Source organism: Canis lupus, chromosome 8 (assembly GCF_048164855.1).
Source record: "Canis lupus baileyi chromosome 8, mCanLup2.hap1, whole genome shotgun sequence".
Taxonomy (NCBI): Eukaryota; Metazoa; Chordata; class Mammalia; order Carnivora; family Canidae; genus Canis; species Canis lupus.
The window spans coordinates 26,417,075-26,438,567 of record NC_132845.1 but is presented as its reverse complement, the minus strand read 5'-3'; the positions used below and the strand labels follow the sequence as shown (position 1 = coordinate 26,438,567).

The 21,493-nt window shown below is 34.0% G+C and overlaps 1 pseudogene; it reads right to left on the bottom strand.

Moving 5' to 3' along the window:
• Positions 1 to 305: 305 nt before the first annotated feature.
• Positions 306 to 20,812, bottom strand: LOC140639161 (mediator of RNA polymerase II transcription subunit 21 pseudogene; annotated as a pseudogene).
• Positions 20,813 to 21,493: the final 681 nt, after the last annotated feature.

Genomic DNA, 21,493 nt, shown 5'->3' with positions numbered 1-21,493 from the left:
CTTAATGTTTCTGTAACTGCTGGTAAGGCTTACATCTAGATTTGATGAAGAATTTTTTAAAAGATTTTATTTATTTGAGAGAAAGAGAGAGAGTGCACAGGTGGAGGGGAGGGGCAGAGGCAGAGGGAGATGCAGGCTGTCCGCCAAGAGGGGAGCTCGATGTGGGGCTCGATCCCAGGACCCTGAGATCATGACCTGAGATGAAGGAAGACGCTTATCCAGCTGAGCCACCCAGGTGCCTCTGATGCAGAATTCTTCAAGGCACTCAAATAGTTCTTTTCCCAGCCGCATGGTATATACTGGTACTATGAATCTGGAAGAGACTGGCTATGGGTATCACTCTTTGTCTTCAGTTGTGATTGTGCAATATCAGCAAGTACATTTTGTTTGTTTTCCAGAAGCATGTCCCCTGATAAACAATATCTTCCAGACATGAAGCAGCTTCGTGGTTTTCTTCTTCCAGTTTATACAAGCTAGCGGCCTGTAGAGCAGCTGCAGATTCTTCGCTGGGTAATGAAGCCATCAAAACATCAATGTCTTTGCGGCTCATGCCATCCATGCTGCAAAAACTGGACATATTCTTCGGTAGGATTAGCTGACTGATCTTGGTTAATTGCTGTCTGAATGTTAGTAAAGAAGCAGGAGGGCTACAGTGCTAAGACACTCCAATAGTATTAGAAAACTGATCTGCAAGTGAATTCATCACGTCCTGCACTGTACGAGCCCATCCACCACGTTCTTCCACAAGCCAAGGGAGGCTAAAGCCCCTCTTTTGTTTTTAAAGGTTGAATTAACTATTTGTAGGTCATTTCTTTCTTTAAAGTACACTATAGAGTATTCCTAAGAAAATACATCAAATTTTGTTTGTGGTTCCCTTGAATATATAGGTTGATTTAGACAGCAGAGACTTTTTATAATATTGAGACATTATCCAAGAGCATGGAACACCAATGATTTAAATCTTCATCTATGTTATTTAGAGCTTTGAGGCTTTGTCCACAGAGATCTTATGTATTCTTTTAAGGCTATTCCCAGGCAATTTATTGTTATTGTTGCCATTGAGTTATCCTCTGAATTTCTATTTGGCTCTTGGTGTAGAGAACCAAATCTCTCTTAAGTAGATGTTCATATTATCTGAAAATTATGTCAATTTTATGTATTACTTTCTAATGCTTATTTCTTTCTCATCCTTTATAGTCTTTGCCAGAACCTCCAATAGCATGTTAAATAGTAGCAGTGTTACCACTGTTCCTCATCTTAAAGCAAATGCATTAGAAGTATTTCTATTAGGTACAAAGTTTGTTGTAGGCTTTGGTATATATACCTTACTATGTTAAAGATAGTATTTTTCATTTTTAAAGATTTATTTATTTATTTATTTATTTATTTATTTATTTATTTAGAGAGGGAGGGAGGAGAGAGACAGTGTATGCTCGGGGTGGGGGAGAGGCAGAGGGAGAGAGAGAATCTCAAGTAGACTCCCCACTGAGCAAGGAGCCTGACACGGGGCTCCATCTCACAACCCTGAGTCATGACCTGAGCTGAAATCAAGAGTCAGATGTTCAAAAATTTTTAAAAATAATAAAAAAGTCAGATGTTCAACAGACTGAGCCACATTGGTGCCCCAAGATAGTCTTCTTCTATTCCTAATTTGCTAATGCCTTTTGGAAAACTATAGTTTGCTTTTTATCAAATGCCTCTTTAGCCTCAATTGTAAAAATTACATAATTTTTCTCTTTAAGTCTACTAATATCATGAATTATATTTGATAGATGAAATTCAGTTCATTTTAAATGATAATACTATTCATTGGATATGAAAAGAGACATATGATGTTTAGAGCTAGCTTAGGCTTAGGCATAGACCTTGTCTAACAATGAAACCAGCACACAGAATAAAAGCAAAATAAAACCAAGAAAGGAAGAGAATCAGATCTGGATAATACTGTATGTATTGTGGCATGGCATCAAGCCACACGGGAACTCAGTACTTCCCTAAACATTTGTTAGGTAAGCCAATAAATTATCTGAAACCAGTTTGAGTTTCCTTTTGAGGTACCTGATTTTGAAAAGATTACTCACAAAATTCAGGTCTTATTTTTTTCAACTCTCTAACACTGTTTATGAAATAGCCAATTCTATCTTCATCATTTGGGTGACTACTTTGATATCAATTTGCAAAAATTCATGAGTCTGTTGCTTAACAATACTCCACTTCTTTGTCTATTTTGTTTATTCATATACCAATGGCATTTTATTTTTTTTGAAAGATTGTTTTATTATTAGGTAATATCTACCCCCAACATGGGTTTCTTTTTTTAGTTTTATGGTTTTATTAACACAAATATGACACGCACATAAGCTGTGTATTCATTTTCTTCGCTATGCAGCCTGGCATTGGGATTTGTGACTCTGATGGCCAGCTGGGCTGCTCTTTCCACAATGGCTTTGTGGTTCTTGGAGAATACTTGTGAGCAATCTCTGCACAATAAGATTTGTTACACATTGGCAGCCCTTCCAGCTCCTTGAGCTGTGGACTAGGAACTTCCTGAAGCCACTGGGCAGCATGTGCTTTGTTTTCTTGTTGCTCCCATAACTAGTGTTGGGCATCAAGATCTGGCCCTTGAATCTTCTGTCAATGCCTCTGGGTTTCTGCCAGTTGCACTTAATTTTGCTCAAACTCAGAACCCTGAGATCAAGAGTTGCATGCTCTACTGACTGAGCCAGACAGGTGCCCCATATTGTCTTTTAATTCTATTTATTTTTTAAATGGTTCAAAGTCAGAAAGTTTAGAACTGTATTCATTAAAAATTCTCCTCCAACTTCTGACTCCCAGTGTTTTCCATTTAGAAGATCCCCCCTGAGAACTTTAAGCACGCACAAGCAAATACATTATAAGCCCAACACAGTGTACTATAAAAATTGATCTGCACCTTGCTTTTTAAAAATAGTGTGTCTTACAGATTATTCCACTTCAAAAATAAAGGACATTGTCATCTTTTTTTTTACATATATAGCTGGATAGTATTCCATTAAATGAATATATCCTCATTTGTTTTACTAACCAATCTTCTATTGACAGACATTTGGGTTCTTTCTTTTTTTACTATTACAAACAGTTATGGAATGAAAACCTTATACATATGTCACATCGAACATGGAAGTGTGTATCTCTAGTATACATTCTTTATTCTGGAAGTACTGAGTCAGAAAATGTGTGTATATATATATATATATTTAATTTTTGAAAAATATTGTGAAAAAATATTATGAAATTGCCTCAGCTTAAAGTTACACATTTCATATATCAGGCAATATGTTTGAAACATCTATTTTCTGAAGCCTATTATCAATATTTTTTATTGAAGCATAGTTGACATACAATGTTACATTAATTTCAGGTGTACAACTGAACTGTACCAATAGCATTACATAGTAATTTGACAAATCTATGCCTATTTTCAAAAATTTTATCTACTCTAATATTTTTAAATCAACTTTATTGAGATATAATTTACATAACAAAATGTACCCATTTTAAGTGTAGACATCACTATGCTTTAATAAATTTGTACATCTGTAAATCACCTCCACATTAGAGATAAAAAATATTTTTACCTCTCCAAGCATTCCCTTAAGCCTTACCAAATGATTCTCATACCCATCTTTTAGCACCTGGAAGCCATTTATCTGGTTTCTGTTACTATGTAATAGATATGGTGCTTGTTAGGTTTCACATAAATGAAATTGGACAGTATGTATTCATTTGTACCCTGATTCAATCATGGTTTTGTATTTATTGATAGTTCATCCTTTTTTATTGCTGAGTAGTATTCAATTGTAAAAATACAATTCATTTATCAACACACCTATTCATGGATATGAGTTATTTTTACTTTTTGATATTTGAGTAAAGTTTTCATAAACATTTGTGTACAAAATTTAATGTGCACGTATTTTTCATATTGGGGGGTGCAGCAACTTAACAGTAGAATCTCTAGGTCAAACTTTATTGTCAGATGGATTGCCAAATGGAGCAAACAGGTTATACAATTTTATATTTCCTACACTAATATAGAAATTTCCAGTTGCTCAACATTCTTGCAAACACTTGGTATCATCAGTCATTTACATTTTGCCATTCTAGTGAATGTGTAAGTTATTTTATTACAGTTTTAATTTGCACTTCTCTGATGATGGATGTTGGGCATCTTTACCTGTTTTCATTGACCATTTTTATATCTTCTTTTCTGAGCTTCCATTCAAACTTATGCTACTTAAACAAATTTAGTTTGTTTCTTATACAGTTGTAGGAGTTTATAACTACATCTATATCTAGTGTCTATATCATTTATCTACCTCTACCTACCTACTTACCTACCTACTTACCTATCTTCTATCATCATCTTATCTATCTATCTAGTTTGGATACAAGTCTTTCATCAGATAAATGTATCGTAAATACTTTTTCCCAGTTTGTGGCTTGCTTTCTCATTTTCGTAACCATGTCTTTTGAAGAACAGAAGGTTTTCATTTTGATTAAGACCAATTTATCATTTTTAGGGGTGCCTAGGTGGTCAGTCTGTTAAGCATCTAACTCTTGATTCTGGCTCAGGTCATAATCTCAGGGTCATGAGATCAAGTCCCTCATTGGCTCTATGCTGGGTATGGAGCCTGCTTAAGATTCTTTCTCTGTCTCCGCCCCCCCCCCGCCCCAATCTTCTCTCTCTCTCTCTTAAAAAAAGAAAAAAGAACTTACTAGTTTTTAAAAGTGCTATTTGTTTTAGCTGAGAAATCTTAGTATGTCCCCAAATAATGAAGATTTTCTCCTATATTTTCTTCTATGTGTTTTATAATTTGGCTTTTATGAACTTTATTAAATTATTATTTTTTTGCATGTGGAGGGAGATAAAGTTCATCAAGATCAGATTCATTTTCTTACATATGGATATGTATTTTTTCCAGGCCCATTTGTTGAAAATATTATCCATTATCCACAAAATCACCTTGTCAACTTAAAAAAATAATTTGCTATACATTGTGGATCTTCTTCTAAATTCTCAATTTAATTGCATTGATTTATATACCTAACCTCATACCAATATTGTACTGTCTTCATGGTTGTAGCTATGACGTGAATCTGAAATAATATGGTATAACTCCTCCAAATTTTTTCTGCTTTTTTCAAAATTGTTTTGTCTATCTGGCTTCTTGCAATTTCAATATTAATTTTAGAATCAACTTGTCAATTTCTATAAAAAGTCTTGCTGGGCTTTTGATCAAGACTGTCTTAAATCACTTGATCAATTTGGTAGACGATATTTTAAAAATACTGGCTTTTACAGGATGCTTGGGTGGCTCAGTCAGTTAAGTGTCTGGCTCTTGATCTCAGCTCAGGTCTTACTCAAGTTCAAGCCCTGTGTTGGAATCCACCCTAGACATGGACCTTACTTAAAAAAAAAAAAAATGAAAATACTGATTCTTTCAATCCACGAATATATCTCTTCATTTATTTCAGTCTTTTCTCAGCCATGATTTACAGTTGTCATTGTGCAGATTTTGTACATATTGCTACCCAGAAAATATTCGTGTTTTGTAATGATATTATAAATCGTATTTTTAAAATTTCAATTTCTAATTTTTCATTACTAATACAGAAATGCAATTGCGTTTTCTATATGAGGCCTCTAATCTTGTGACCATACAAGCTTACTTTTTACTTCTCCTGGATTTTTCACAGATTTCTTAGGAGTGTTCATGTACTTTCTATCATCTGGATAAAGAATAAGAGATTTCTACACTTTTATTTCCAAGCTGTATGCCTCTTTTTAGATTTATATTTTTTATATTTATAAACCATTTATAAAAATATACCTATTGTATATTTGCAGAAATATTTATGAAAATATACATATATGTTTCATACAGAAAACAAGTTGATAAGGATGTGGTAAAATAACAAACCTCACATGTTGCTGGTGGATTTGTAAAAGGTGCAGCTACTTTAGAAAATAATTTGTGTGCTTCTTTTTCTGTATTCTTATATATTGTACTAAATAAGACTTACTTGTTCCTAATATTAACAGGAAAGCATCCAGTGTTTCACTATTAATTATGAGGTTAAAAAAAGATTTTAAATAAAACTCTATATCCAATTAAAGAGACTCCCTCCTGTTACTTTTTTTTAAAGATTTATTTATTTTAGAGAGAAAGCATGGGATGGGAGGGGCAGGGAGAGAGGGATAGGGAGAATTTCAAGCAGTCTCCCCAGTGAGCAGGGAGCCCAACATGAGGCTCCATCTCACCATCCTGAGATCATGACCTGAACCAAAACCAAGATTCCCAGGCTTAACTGAGCCACCTAGGTGTCCCTCCTGTTTCATTTTTTTGTTTGTTTGTTTTGTTTTTCTAATGGCTCATCATCAATGGATGTCAAATTCTGTTAAATGAATTTCTACATCTATTGAGATTATTCTGTAAATTTTCTTCTTATTTTGTTAAAATGGTAAATTATTATTCATGTTTATCTTTTTAAAGAGATTTTATGTATTCATATGAGAGTGCATGTGTCAGAGAAAGAGAGAGAGAGATGGAACACACAAGCAGGAAGGAGAGAGGGAGAAGCAGCTACCTGCTAAGCAGAGAGCCTTATTGAGGGCTCGATCCCAGAACTCTGAGATCATGACCTGAGCCCAAGGCAAATGCCTACCTGACTGACCCACTCAAGCACCCCTACAATTGATGTTTAAATGTTAAATAAAACTTGAGATAAAGTTTTATTTTAAAGATAAAAACGACTTGATATTAATCACCAATGAAAGTTTCTGGGCTGAGAGTTTTTTGTAGGAAGCTTATGTATCACAATTCCAATTTCTTTAACAGATATGTGCGTATTCAGATTTTTAAGTTTTTTGAAGCAGTTTTGATAATTTTGTTTTTAAATGAAAGTTTTATTGATCTAGGTTATTGAATTTATTAAGTTTATAGCTTTCTATTATTGTCCTTCTAATGTCTATACAATCTGTATCAAGAACCCCTTTTATGTTCCTTAATTAATAAGTTGTGTTCTCCCTCTTTTTCTTCTTCAGTCTAACAGTTTATTAATTTTGTTTACATTTTCAAAGAAATAACATGTGGTTTTGCTTTTAAAAAATTCTTTATCTCTTTGAATTAGTATTTTTGTATTCTTTAGGCAAATAGCTAGTATTTTTTAACTTTTTTGAAGAACTTCCATACTGTTTTTCAGAGTAGCTGCACCAGGTTACATTCCCAACAGTGCAAGAGGGTTCCTCTTTCTCCACACCTTTGCCAATACTTGCTGTTTCCTGTGCTCTTGATTTTTCTCATATGTGGAACTTATTTTTTTTAAGATTTTATTTATTTATTCATGAGTGATGCAGAGAGAGAGAGAGGCAGAGACATAAGCAGAGGGAAAAGCAGGCTCCCACTGGGGAGCCTGATGCGGGACTCAATCCCAGGACCCTCGGATCATGACCTGAGTCGAAGGCAGATGCTCAACACTGAGCCATCCAGGTGCCCCTCATTTGTGGAATTTAAAAAACAAATAATCATAGGGAAATAGAGAGAGAGGCTAACCAAGAAACAGATTCTTAACTATTAAGAACAAACTGATGGTTACAAGAGGGGAGGTGGGTGGGTTAAACAGGTGATGGAGATTGAGGAGTGTCCTTGTGATGAGTACCTGGTATTGTATGGAGTGTTGAATCACTAAATTCTATACCCGCAACTAATATTATACTGTATGTTAACTAACTGGAATTTCAATAAAAACTTTAAAATTTTAAAAAAATGTTTTATTTTTTTTATTTTTATTTTTAGCTTTTTTTCCCCCAGCTTCTTAAGGTGAAAGCTTAGATAATTCATTTTAGGTATTTCTTTTTATAATGTCAACATTTATAGTTATATATTGCTCTCTAGTTACTGCTTTAGCTGCATTTCATGGATATTCATGTTGTATTTTCATTTAGTTAATTCATTTCAAAATATATTCTTTCTTTTAATTTCTTCTTTGATAAAAAAATATTTAGAAATATATTGTTTAATCTCCAAATATTAAGGTTTTCTAGGAAGATTTCTATTATGATTTTTAACTTAAATTCATAGTAGTCAAGTTTTATGATTTAATTTTTTTTAATTGCTGAGATTTATCTTATGAATGAGCATGAATATGGTCTATCTTGGTAAATGTCCCACGTAAAATATGAAAATAGCATATTCAGCTGTTGTTGGTAGATTATTCAGATGTATAGTAATTATAAATTATAATTCTTTTATTATTATATCACTTATTCATTATTATTATATTATATATTTTTATATATATGGTCCAGTAGGTTGATGGTTTTATTAGAATATTCTGTAACTTTATTGCTTTTCTGTCTGTTTTATGAATTGCTGAGACAATATGGTTGAACTCAAACTATAATTGATTTGTCTATTTCTCCCTTGAGTTGTCAATTTTAGCTTCATTTGTTTTCAGACTCTATAATTATGTATATAAGCATTTACGATTGTATATTTTTGGTAAATTGATCCTTTGTCATAACTGAACGAATATCATTTTCTCTGGTAATGTTTCTTGTTTTGAAATTTACTTTGGCATTAGTAAAGCCACTCCAGATTTTTATGCTTAGCATTAGCATGGTGTATCTTTTTCTTTTTACTTTTACCTATGTATGTCTTTATTTTCAAAAAGCTTTTATTTATTTATTTGAGAGAGAGAGAGAGCGGCGGGGGGCGGGGGGACAAAAGGAGAGGGAGAGAGAGAATCTCAAGCAGACCCTGTGCTGAGCATGGAGTCCCACGTAGGGCTTGATCTCGTGCTGGGGTCATGGCTGAGGTAACAAGGTCTCGATGCTGACAGACCTTATGACCCCAGCCAAAATCAGTAGTCAGAGGCTTAACCCACTGAGCTACCTGGGCACCCCTGTGTCTTTATATTTGAATAGGTTACTTAAATCAGTATGGAGTTTGGTCTTTTTTTTTAATCCACTCTAAAAATCTTTGTCTTTTACCTTCAGAGTATAGGCCATTTTCATTTACTATAATTATTGTTTTCTTTGGTTTACATCTACAATATTGCTATGAATTGTTTTACTTTTCTTTTCTAAAATAAAGATCTGGGGGTGCCTGGGTGGCCCAGTTGCTTAAGCATCTGCCTTCGGCTCAGGTCATGATCCGAGGATCCTGGGATCCTGTCCCGCATCAGGCTTTCTGCTCAGCAGGGAGCCTGCTTCTCCCTCTTCCTCTGCTGTTTCCCCTGCTTGTGCTCTCTCTGTCAAATAAATAAATAAAGTCTTTTTAAAAAAATAAATAAAATAAAGATCCATCATCTTTGCCAATTATTTTCTTTTTTTTTTTTTAATAAATTTTTATTTATTTATGATAGTCTCACAGAGAGAGAGAGAGGCAGAGACACAGGCAGAGGGAGAAGCAGGCTCCATGCACCGGGAGCCCGACGTGGGATTCGATCCCGGGTCTCCAGGATCACGCCCTGGGCTAAAGGCAGGCGCCAAACCGCTGCGCCACCCAGGGATCCCTGCTAATTATTTTCTAACGAAAAATTAAACTTATTATTTCTATTTGATAAATTCTACTAAATATGCAGAAAAATTTAACTCTTCTGGGAAATTTTTTATTTTATTTATTTTTTTAAGATTTTATTTATTTATTCATGAGAGACAGTGAGGGGGCGGGGCAAAGACACAGGCAGAGGGAGAAGCAAGCTCCATGCAGGAAGTCTGACGTGGGACTTGATCCTGAGTCTCCAGGATCAGGCCCTGGGGTGAAGGCGGCACTAAACCACTGAGCCACCCGGGCTGCCCTGGGAAAATTTTTATTGCTATAAGTATTTGATATATCATTACAATTTTTATTTTATCTTACTATTAGTTGTAAAAAGTTAAAAATAGTATAATCATTCTTTGTGTGTAGAGAGACCTATGCTCTACAAAAGCAGTAATAATGATATTGATTGTTATTAGATAAAGGCTAAATCAATGGGAATTCCAGCTAAAACAATAACATGGAATTATTTAATAAATGTAAAGCAACTTGAGCTATATTATCAAGGACTGAAATTATATTAGCATATAATCTCTGTTTTTAAAGATCTTATTTACTTTTGTCATATTTTATCAATGTCTAAACAAATAACTTCAGTATGTTTGAAGGCAACTGAATTTTTCTCTACTACAGCACTTAAACGAACACTTATTAATTTTGACATGACTCTTGAAGGTTTCTATTTAATAATGTTTCTTTATATTTCATCTAAGATGTGAGGTGCGTTCTGGGGGCGACTGAATCATATTTCTAAAGGGTTGCGTTTGTCATTCATTCTTGCTATTCACTTTCAATGTTAAGCAAAACCAACAGTCTAGCTTTAAGACACATTTTATAATAGAGAAGTAATAAGGCTCTTTGAATGTTTTTCAGCATTTGCCTGACAAAAGTGACAAGAAGAACAGATCATTAAGATCCAAGCATATACTATAATCTAATGTACTCTTCTGTATTTTATCACAAAGGATTGTCCAGAATGAGCTAGTCTACATCTTTACATTTTATTTTGAACTTATTTTAGAACATTGTTGTTTAAAATAATGCTTATTAAAACAAACACCTCATCTTATTTCAGCTCCCTCTTCATTTTCAATAGAAGGCTTTACAGCATAGTCATTGTGAGGCTTTGAGTGAGATTGTCCGGCTTTGTTACATCCTACTTCTGGGACCTTAGTCAAATTAGTTGAGGTCTTGGGCCCCTGGCTTCTTATATATATTAAAAAGGAACAATAACATGATTTATTTCTTAAGGCTATGCTTCATGAAATAATATATGTTAGGGGCTATAAAGCTGACAGATAGGTAAAACCTAAATGAAATTAGGAACTTGTTATTACTCTGAATTCATACAAAATGTTTAGTCATACATTGTTGCTGTATTTGACAAAGGAAAAAAGACACTGTTAGGAAAATATTTCTTTTATTTACTCAACAAGGATATATTGAGAGCTTACTATCTGAGAACACACGGGCAGTGTGCAAAGCATTAAAGGAAGGAAAAAACACGGTTTCTGACCTCAAGGAGGTCATCGGTGTGGAGAGACAAGTGAACAGACAATACAGGATGGCCACTGCTAGGATAGGTAGAGCAGGGATCGGCAAACTGTTTTCTGAAAAGAGTCAGAGAGCTAATATTTTTGACTTTGTGGGGCACACATTTTCTGTTGCAACTACTCCGTTCTGCTGTTCCGTTAAAGCGTCCATGGACAATTTGTAAACAAACAGGCATTGCTGTGTTCCCCTAAAACTTTATTTATGGGCACTGAGGATTGAATTTTATATGATTTCCATGTATCTTCCTTTGATTTCTTTCTAAACCATTTAAAAATATAAAAAACATCCTTTACTTACATCCTATACAAAATAGGTAATAGGTCAGATTTGGTCTGTAGGCCATAGTTGGTGACCCCTGACATAGAAGAAAGATTAGGGTTCCTGTGAAAAGTGGTTGTAAGGGAAGACTTCCTGGAGGAAAATATGACTAGCTAAGGCTTAAATATCAAGTGGAGGATAATTCAGGTGAAAAAGAGTGAAGGAATACATTCTAAGCAGAAAAGAACGCGTGTAAATAATAGCCACCAGTAATAGTCACCCAAACTGGGTATTTATTTTGTGTCATGAACTTTAGATAAATTATTTAATTTACTCATCTCAATATCCATATAAAGTAGTCATTATTATATCCATTTTGCAGAGAAGAAAATTGAGAGATTTAGAAAATTAAGTATCTTGCTGTGGACAAGTAGATAGTAAGTACCAAGGTGGTATATTGAAACCAGATCTAAATGATTCCATGCATAAGCTCTTCAATATTATATTAGATGATCTCATTAGATTTTTAGCTATTTAGAAAACAGCAAATACCTTGGCTGGGTATTGAATGGATTTGAGTTAGTAAAAAAAATGGGGCAAGATCATGCTCTGTTAATGAGTTTGGAGTTTATTCTGAGGGTGTAAAAAAGAACCATTACAAGGATTTTAAACAACAGAACATCATGATAAGACTTGCATTAAAAAAAAAATGATTCTAGCAGCATGGTGGAGAAAAACTCCTTACTGAGCAAGGCCTCCAATCAATATTCATTTTAATTAATTAATTGATTGATGGATTTAAAAAAATGGACAGTGTATTTAAAAATGGACAGTGAAACAGGATTCACGAAGGCAGTTGGAATCTGCAGCAATGATCTAGGCAAGAGGCAATGAGGTCTAAATGGAACCAGTGTGACTGAAGAAATGAGAGACATATCCTAGTTCTCAAATTAATTCCCCAGCATAATTACTGTGGTGCTTTTAAAAATTACACCTAGTTAACCTCATCCCTGGAAATTCTGATTTAATAGGCCTCGGTGGGTATTAAGCATCTGCATTCTGTAAGGCTTTCGTGGATGATTGTGTCAGCCAGCACAGAGAAGCAGGTACATAGGAAACAGAATGAAGAGCACATAAAGAATGACGCATTTACTAAGATTAGGAATAAATGAAAGGGGAGAAGAAATAAGTTACTGACTTACAGCTGAGTCACTGAGGTTGCCTTCAAATGGTGACATATGACAAACACTAGATAGAGTGGCCCAGAGCTCTGGAAGAGAGCCAGAGGACTGACAGAGAGAGGCAAGCCAGTAATCATTCATAGAAAGAGTATGAAACACATGTTCTTTGAGTTAAGTAATGTTACATGCTGAATTCAAGATCAGAATAGCTCAGAGGGTAATCAGACATTTGAACTTAGGCCTACTGGCTTCCTGGTGTCTTTAAAACACATCACATTTCAACTTTAGGGCTGTCCTTAATTAGGGTCAGCAAGGTTCTGCATGCCAGCATGGCACCATAAAATTTCCAGAAAAGAGAAAATTTTCTAAGACTGTAGTCAGACACGAAGTATAAGCTGAGTTGGCCAAGAGGAGACAACCAGCAGCAGCAATAACACTCGGTGCACACCCACTGATCAGCAGCACCCCGGGGAAGGCGGTTGCCACAATTAGTGAAATTTCTTGCAAAGCCGAAGCAGAAGCTGGTACAAAAGGGAATGGGCTGCACACTTAGTCAACACCTACAGCAATTTCTAAAATGTTTCACTTAATAGAAATAGTTCATGACACCAGGATGAAGGATAATGTCTGTCTTTTGTTTGAGAGAAAACATATGCCCAACTCTTATAAAGTTAAGTAAAGCCATTTTGATTAATAAAGGGAAGACAAAGCAGAGACGGGCTTGGCCACTTGCAAGTTTGGACAGCATCTGTCTTGAAATGCTTGATACTGAGTCACATTAACAATAAGCTTTTGATAACTACTCTGAGGAAGCATTATCGAATTGTATTTCCATGCATTCTGGCTCAAGGATAATTATCTAGTAAATCAATGAGTGATGGTGAATAAATAATGCACAAAGAGCCTCTATCTATCATCTATCTATCATCTATCTATCTATCTATCTATCTATCTATCTATCTATCTATCTATCTATCATCTTTTCCACTTATTTGATACCCAAAAGAATTTGAGATGATTTACAATAAAAATGCTTAAATGAATATTTTAATATAAATTTTTAATTTGATCAAGGTAAAAATGAAACAGTTAGTGTTAAAAGGTCCTCTTTGCTTTATCTTTCAGTCCTTCTCCTCAGGAACAATCATTTTTCAACTCTTTCCCATGTTTTTCCCAGTATTTATATATAATATACTTTTGTTGCTATTACTTGGCTTGATTTTTAATATATAATTACCTTCATTTTATATTCATTCCCCTTCCCCCATTGATTCTCTTCTGCAATCCTTATAAAAATAGTTATATCACATTTGATTAAGTCAATAGGCAGTGCCGACCTCATGTCGATAGGAGCATTACTCATTGTGGAGCCGAGCAGCATGTTATGATTGTTTCCTTTCTAGCACAATCTTCTCTATCTTCCACATCCCTTGAAAAACAATTCTCTTGTTTTTTCATTTCATTTACCCTAAGTGTGTGTTGCTAATTCTTCCCAAAAGTACCAACAAGTTCATATGGCTTTCCAAATATTTAACAATGAAACTGTGTGTGAGTGTGTGTGTGTGTGTGTGTGTGTGTATACTTTCTTTCTGGAGAGTATCCTCCAGACCCTTCCATTTATCCTCTATTCTGGACAGGTTTTATCTATTGCACAGATGTCCCTTTGGTGACTTCTTTTTCTACTATCCTGCCTTCGATCCTTGTTTCTTGGATCCCATAGTTTCCAATTTGTGGATTATTGCTTTGTTTTTCTGTATAACGTCCTTCACTAGCTTTCAGGGAAATGGTGCCTGACAAAGTATACCTATTAGTCTTACTGTTTTCAAGGTATCTTTTGCCATTCTGTGGAATTAAACATTTTTTGTTATCATATTTTTAATTTCCAAGTGCTTTGTGTGTGTGTGTGTGTGTGTGTCTTTATCATAGAAATTAGATAAATCGTGTATTTTTTGGTGATATTAGTTGTAGTGATTTGCTAAAGTTTTCTTATTTGTTTCTTATCCCTGTGGAAGTGCTGCTGTCAGCACATGAAGAGAGTAAACCCAGGAGGTAACCGGTAGTGGCTAGAGAGTAGGAAGGTTAAAACTGGTGTTATGGAAGGAGTACAGTTATTGGTAGACAAGAGAAGAACACTTAGCTGAGACTGGGTTGGGGGGCAAGGCAGTGTGAGAACTGGGCATTGCTCCCTTTCTTCCTTCAGATGATTCTATCCCCAACCTTGGGTAGTTTCCTCACATGCGCACAGTGACCTACAGAATTCTCTGTGGGACCTTCTGTAGATATCCTGTGCCCCAGCTGCCTTAGTGTTTCCAGGCTTCAGCTCTGCCTCCTTAGCTCAGGAAGTCACCTGGATTCTGCTTCAGTCTCCCCTTTCAAGCACTGCCTCCCAGAAATTCAAAGCAGTAAGCTGTAGCAATTGCAGAGCTCATCTCTTTTTGTTTCCCACCCCTTGGAGATCACTAGCCTTTGCTGTATGGTGTAAACATACATATCATCTGTTATTTGTTTCAAGTGGGGGGCAATCTGGTCCCTGTTACTCCATCTTGACTAAAAGTAGAGGTCGCTTGAGAATATTGAACTGCACAATATTTTGAAAATTGAAAACAGAACAATATTATTTAGGTGCCTGCTTAAGAAGCAGAGGGGATTCTGCTGAGAGTGCCCAAAGGAGTCTTGAAACATGACCTGATTTTTATCTACGAGGTATCAAAAAGCAAGTCCTATTTGTTCAATGTAAAAGTTAGCACAAGTAATTTAACAGTGAGCATCTGTATTAATTTTCTTGAGCCTGTGTGCACAATTTGAGAAGCAGTTTGTTTCGGATGCTTTATGTAATCTAAGTCTACTAGATGTAGAAAAGATGAGAGAAGGTGGTTAACTGAATTATAGTCAGAATTTGTAAAGAAATATCACCTATATATCTATCATCATCACCACCATCTATTTATCTGATCTGTCTATGTATCAGCTATCTGGCTTATATTCTTGGTAAATGAGTTGGGATATTTCCCCCTTCTGTTCCTTATAAAATATTATAGTGCCTAGGTTTCACACACAGAAAAATAATTCGTATGTCAAGTTTGACCAATACTTCTTTTATAATCTAGTCTTGCTGCTTTAGTTAAGGAAGGCTTCTTATTTTAGGTGTATACAATTAATCTCATATTTTTTTCAATTATTTAAAAATTTCTTACATTTAGGTTTTTAATTCAACTGGAAATTGTTTCTCTGCATAGTTTGAGTTAATGCTATGATTTCACCATTTTTTTCCCACAGAAAAAGCCAATTGGGTCAATGCTTTTAATGGAATATAGTCTATCCTTAATTAATTTGAAGTGTCCCATTTATCTTATGGCAGGTTTTGCAAGAATTATGACTCTTTCCAAGTTCTTTATTCTCTTCTATTGATCTACCTACTGACTCCTGTGCCAAAAATACACAGTTTTAATACCTGTAATTTTGTAACATATCTTGGTATATGGTAAGTCCCTTTTCCACATTCCTTTCAGAACCCTCTTATTTTGTGTGAGTTTTAGAATGATTTTGTCAAGTGCCCTCAGAATGATTCTTTGAATTTCTAATGGAACAGCACTGAATTTATTACTTAATTTGAGTGAACTGACATCTTTACAGTATTGAATCTTAACATTCATGAAAAATGTTTCTTTCAACTTACTTAGATCTTTTTATATCACTTAGTAAAATTTTGTAACTTTCCCTATAATGTTATATAGTTTTTATTGCTAGTGAGTACATGATCTTTGTTTCTATTACATTTTCTATGTGGTTATTGCTGGTATACAGGAGATATATATTTTCATATACTGATCTATGCTTAGAAATCATGCTAAACTCTCTCAATATTATTCCACAGTTTGTCTATGACATTACTAGCATTTACTATGTAGAAATATATATATATCACCTGCAAATAATGGTGATCTCATCTTTTCCTTCCCAGTCCTTATGTCACTTATCTCTTTATCCAGTTTTTATTGCATCAGTGAGGTCTGCCAATATAATACTGACTTGCATCAGTGATAGTAGATATTTTTGTCTTATTTCTAATTTTAAGGTAACTGCTTCTAAATTTTCACCAATAGGAATGATATCGTCTACATGTTTTTCACGTTGTAGAAATGCTCTCTTCTAGTTTGTTAAGTGTAGTAGTCCTGTCCTGTCTATACCCTTCGGTTGTAAAATATCTAGTCACATCAGCAATGTGTCCAGCTTCCAGCATATACAGACTTTTGTTCAAGGACTTTCTCTTTTTTCCAGTGTTTATGGCAAATCAGGAGCACCAGACAATGATAACATCTGGAGGCACCTTCCAGCAATGACTGATAGGAATTGATAGGAAACTATTCAGATCTCTTGCCCTTTAAGTGGGCTGACTTTGAAAAGGGTGTTCTGTTATGCCTCCCTGAATTTCGTGGTGAAATTCAGTTCAACCACCCATAGCAGTAACTTTTTTTAATTTTACATAATTTATTGGCTTGCTTCCTTTTCTGCCACATTTTGTCTCTCCTCTATTAGTTTTTTTCTGAGATCCCTTACTAATCAAAAGATTTCTACTTAAATACTTGTCTCAGTGTTCTTCGGAGGGAATCTAAACTAAAATGCAATAAATATCTATATATGTCTTTCTATGAAATAAAAGGGATTTGAGTTCAATGAATATTGAAAAATACAGTAATGGTACTATGATTGTCATAACCAAGAATTAGAACATTACATTGCCCCCCAAAAGTTCACGTGTGACCCTTTCTTGTCAATCCCTTCCCTGCTTTTTAGTCCTTGACAATGACTGATTTGTTTTCTGCCCCAACAGACATTTCTTTTCCAGGATGTAATATAAATGACATAATAAAATATACAGAACATTCAAGTATAGTTCTTTTACAGATCATAATGCTTTTGAGATTTATTCATATTGTTGCATGTATGAATAGTTTATTTCTTTTTATTACTCAGTCGGGTTCCATTGTATGAATTTACATATGTTTAATCCCCAGTTGATGGACAGTTTAGGTTATTTCAAGTTTTTGATGACCATGAATAAAGCCACCATAATTATGATCACACAGGTTTTCATGTGAAAGTATGTTTTCATTTGGCTTGGGTTGGTTAACACATATTTTGCTGAGTCATACGGCTTTTAACTTCCACAAATCTACAAAATTGTTTTTAATTGTGAATCAAATTTCATATTTATTTAACCATTCAACTTGTCTAGTTCACCTTGAGTGAATGTCTCTCAGGGAACTTGTCCATTTCATTATTGTGAAATTTATACAAAAAAAGTCATTCATAATATTTCCTTATATTTTAATGTCTGCGGGATCTGTAGTGATGCTGTTCTTTTATTCCTCATATTTTTAACTTGTGTCTCCTCCTTTTAAGGAAAAATATGGCTATAAGTCTGCCAATTTTATCAATCTCAAAGAAACAGGTCTGGTTACATTAATTTTTCTCTACTATATTTCAATTCCATTGATTACTGCTCCTGTCTTTGTTATTTCCCTCTTCTTGCTTGATTTTAGTTTTTCTCATCCTAGTTTCCTAAGGCAGAATTTTAGATTATTGATTTGGATATCTTTTCCTTTCCTAATCATTTAATGCTATAAATTTTCCTCTAAGTATTTCTGACGCATCCATTTTTAAATGTGATATGTTTTAATTTGCATTCAATTAAAAATACTTATTGATATCTTTTGATTTTCTTGATGATCAAGCAATTATTTGGAAGTACATTGTTTAATTACAATCTTTGGGTGTTTTCCAAGTATCTTTTGACTATTCATTTCTAGTTAAATTCTACTATGATCAAATAATATGCATAGTATGCTTTTAATTCTTTTAAATTTTTGTTGAAGTTTGTTTTATGGTCTAATATGCTATTTTGGCAAATGCCTCTATATACCTGAAAAGCACATGTAACCGATTAGCTTTTGTTCAAAAAAGTGTTCTATACATGTCAATTAGTTCAAGCTGGTTGATGGTGTTGTTCAATTCTTCTATATCCTTATTGATTTCCAGCATATATATTCTATCAATTACTGAGAGAGATGTGTGAAGTCTCCAACCAAAATTATAGATTTATTGATTTCTACTTTTAGCTCTATCAGTTTTGACACATGCATTTTCAGAAGCTCTATTATTAGATGCACATGCATTTAGCATTATAGTACCTTCTTAATAAATTAACCCTATTATTAGTGATGATAATAGTTGACATTATGTAATTTCTCTTTATTTCTTGTTTTGAAACAAGAGAGATTTTTTCTTCAAAATCAAGAGAGATTTTGTCTTCAAAATCTTATTTTGAAGTCCACTTTGTCTGATATTAGTATAACATATCAACTTTTCTTTTGACTCTATTTTACTTGTCATATCTTCTTTTTCCATTCTTTTATTCTTAACATATCACTATTTTTATATTTATTTATTTTAAATATTTTATTGATTATTATTTGTTTAGAGAGTGCACAGGGGGAGGAAAAGATAGAATCTCAAGCAGACTCCACACTGAGTGTGGAGCTCGATGTGGGGCTTGATCTCACAACCCTGAGATCATGACCTGAGCTGAAAGCAAGACTTGGGCACTTAACCAACTAAGCCACCCAGGTGCCCCACTATTTTCATATTTCAAGTTGGGTTCTTGCCACCTCTGCTTTTTAATTGGAGTGCTTAGGTCATTTTTATTCAATGTAATTATTATTATTGTTAGATTTAAATCAATACCCTTTTTTTCTATTTTTGTATCTGTTATTTGTTTCTTTCCCTTTATTTTTTGTGTATTTACTGTAGGTCTTTACTTTGTGGCTACCACGAGACTTACATACAATAACTTATATTTATAACAGTTAATTTTAGGTTGGTAACAAGTTTGAACACATTCTAAAGCTCTACATTTTTACCCCCCAACATACTTTATGCTTTTGATGTCAAAATATATACCTTTTTATCTTGTGTATCCATGAACAAATTACTGAAGATATAGTTATTTTTACTACTTTTGACTTTTAAGTAACTAACTTTCTAAGTAACTAACCCACAAACTCTGGAACATTAGGTTATTCTGAATTTTACTATATATCTACCTTTATCTGTGAAATTATTACTTCCATATGATTTCCTGTTACCAATTAGTGCACTTTTATTTCTGCTTAAAGGAGTTCTTCTTTCATTTCTTGAGAGACCTATTTTTTCTTTTGTTTTCTTTTTCTGTTTTTTGACTAGTTGAATATTTTCTATGATTATACTTTATTTCCACAATTGTGTTATTAAACTACCTCCTCCATTTTTTTAATGGTTGCCCAAGTTTACAGTATATATCCCTAATGTATCGCAATCTAACTTCAAATTTTGAATATCACTTTGTTTATCCTGTAAGAAACTTTTAACAGTAACTTTTAATTCCTCTTTCCCTTCTATTGTGTTATTATTATCATATCTTTATTTTACCTATGTTATAAATTAAAATACATTGTTACTGCTTTTTTTTGTGTTAGATAATTTTAAGTTACATTAAAAAATATTATTTTATATTGACTTTAATTTTCACTATTCTCAGGGCAATTAATTTTTTTATACATTTCTAAGTTTCTGTCTGAAGGACTCCATCTACTAATATTCCTTAAAGTGTATGAGTGCTGGTAATTAATTTATTATCTCTCGTTTATAATACAAAGATCTTTATTTTTACTTGGTCTATAATTCTGGGTTGACAGGTTTCTTTTCTTCCTTTCTGTCTTTTAATACTTTAAAGATGACATGGTCTTGTGGCTTGTATAATTTCTAACAAGGTCCGTTGTTCCTCTATGCAATTTGTCTTTTCTCCCTATTAGTCTTCAAATTTTGTCATTATTTTTATTGTCTTTCTCCATTTTAGCAATTTGAATATGTATTGTCTTTGGGATTTTAAAAAATTATTTACACTGCTTCAGTTTCTCTGAGAATCTTGGATACGCTGTTTGTGATGTTTTGCTATTTTAGGAAAATCTGTGGCTTTTACCTCTTTGCATATTTTTTTCTGACTATGTCCTTCTGTTGGGACTGAACAAGTTACAAGTTTGTTAGATATTGCCCCACAGATGTGGAATGCTTTTTTCTGGGTGTTTTTTTTTCCACACATCAAATAATTTCTACTGACTTTTCTTCAAGTTCTCTAATTCTTTCCTCAATCTTTCGAAGGATCTGTCTTCGAAAGGATCTGTCAGAGAAGTTCTTCATCTCTAATGCTCCTGTGTGTAATTTTCTAGTATTTCCATTTATCTGTTTTTTGTTCCTGTTTTTGTGCTGAAATTCCATATCTGTTTATACATATTGTCCACATTTCCACAAAATCTTTAATACACTAGTTACACTAACTTGAAGTCCCTGTTTCATAGTGCTAGCATTTGGCTTTCCTCTGAGTCTGGGTCTCGATTGCTTTGTATCTTGATAATGATTTATTTAAATCTTCCTTTTTAGTGTGTCTCATAAGGTTTTTAAAGATTTAATGATACATATCATAAGTAGAATAATAGTAGCTTTTATGCTTCTAATGGATACTCTTCTTCTGTTAGGGTGGGGGAATGAGTAAATGTAATTATGAAATGAGTTTGATTTTGTTACTGCTACGGTCATCTACAATGCACTACAAACTTCACATTGGTCTAGAAATATCTTGCACATAGGGTGCAGGCTGGAGTGCTGCTGAATTTTTCTCAATATTTGTGCTCTCTCTACCCTCAATATATACGCATCCCTATATATCTGATCATGGGAAGGGGGTGGTGGGAGGTTTCTCCACTGTCTTACCTCTACCCAGTAGTAGACTATTATCTTTTGTTACTTTGCATTTGATAGCCTAGTTGTAGTCACAGGGGAGGTTTTCTGCTTTCCTGGTTTAACCTGAGTCTTAGTTTTGTT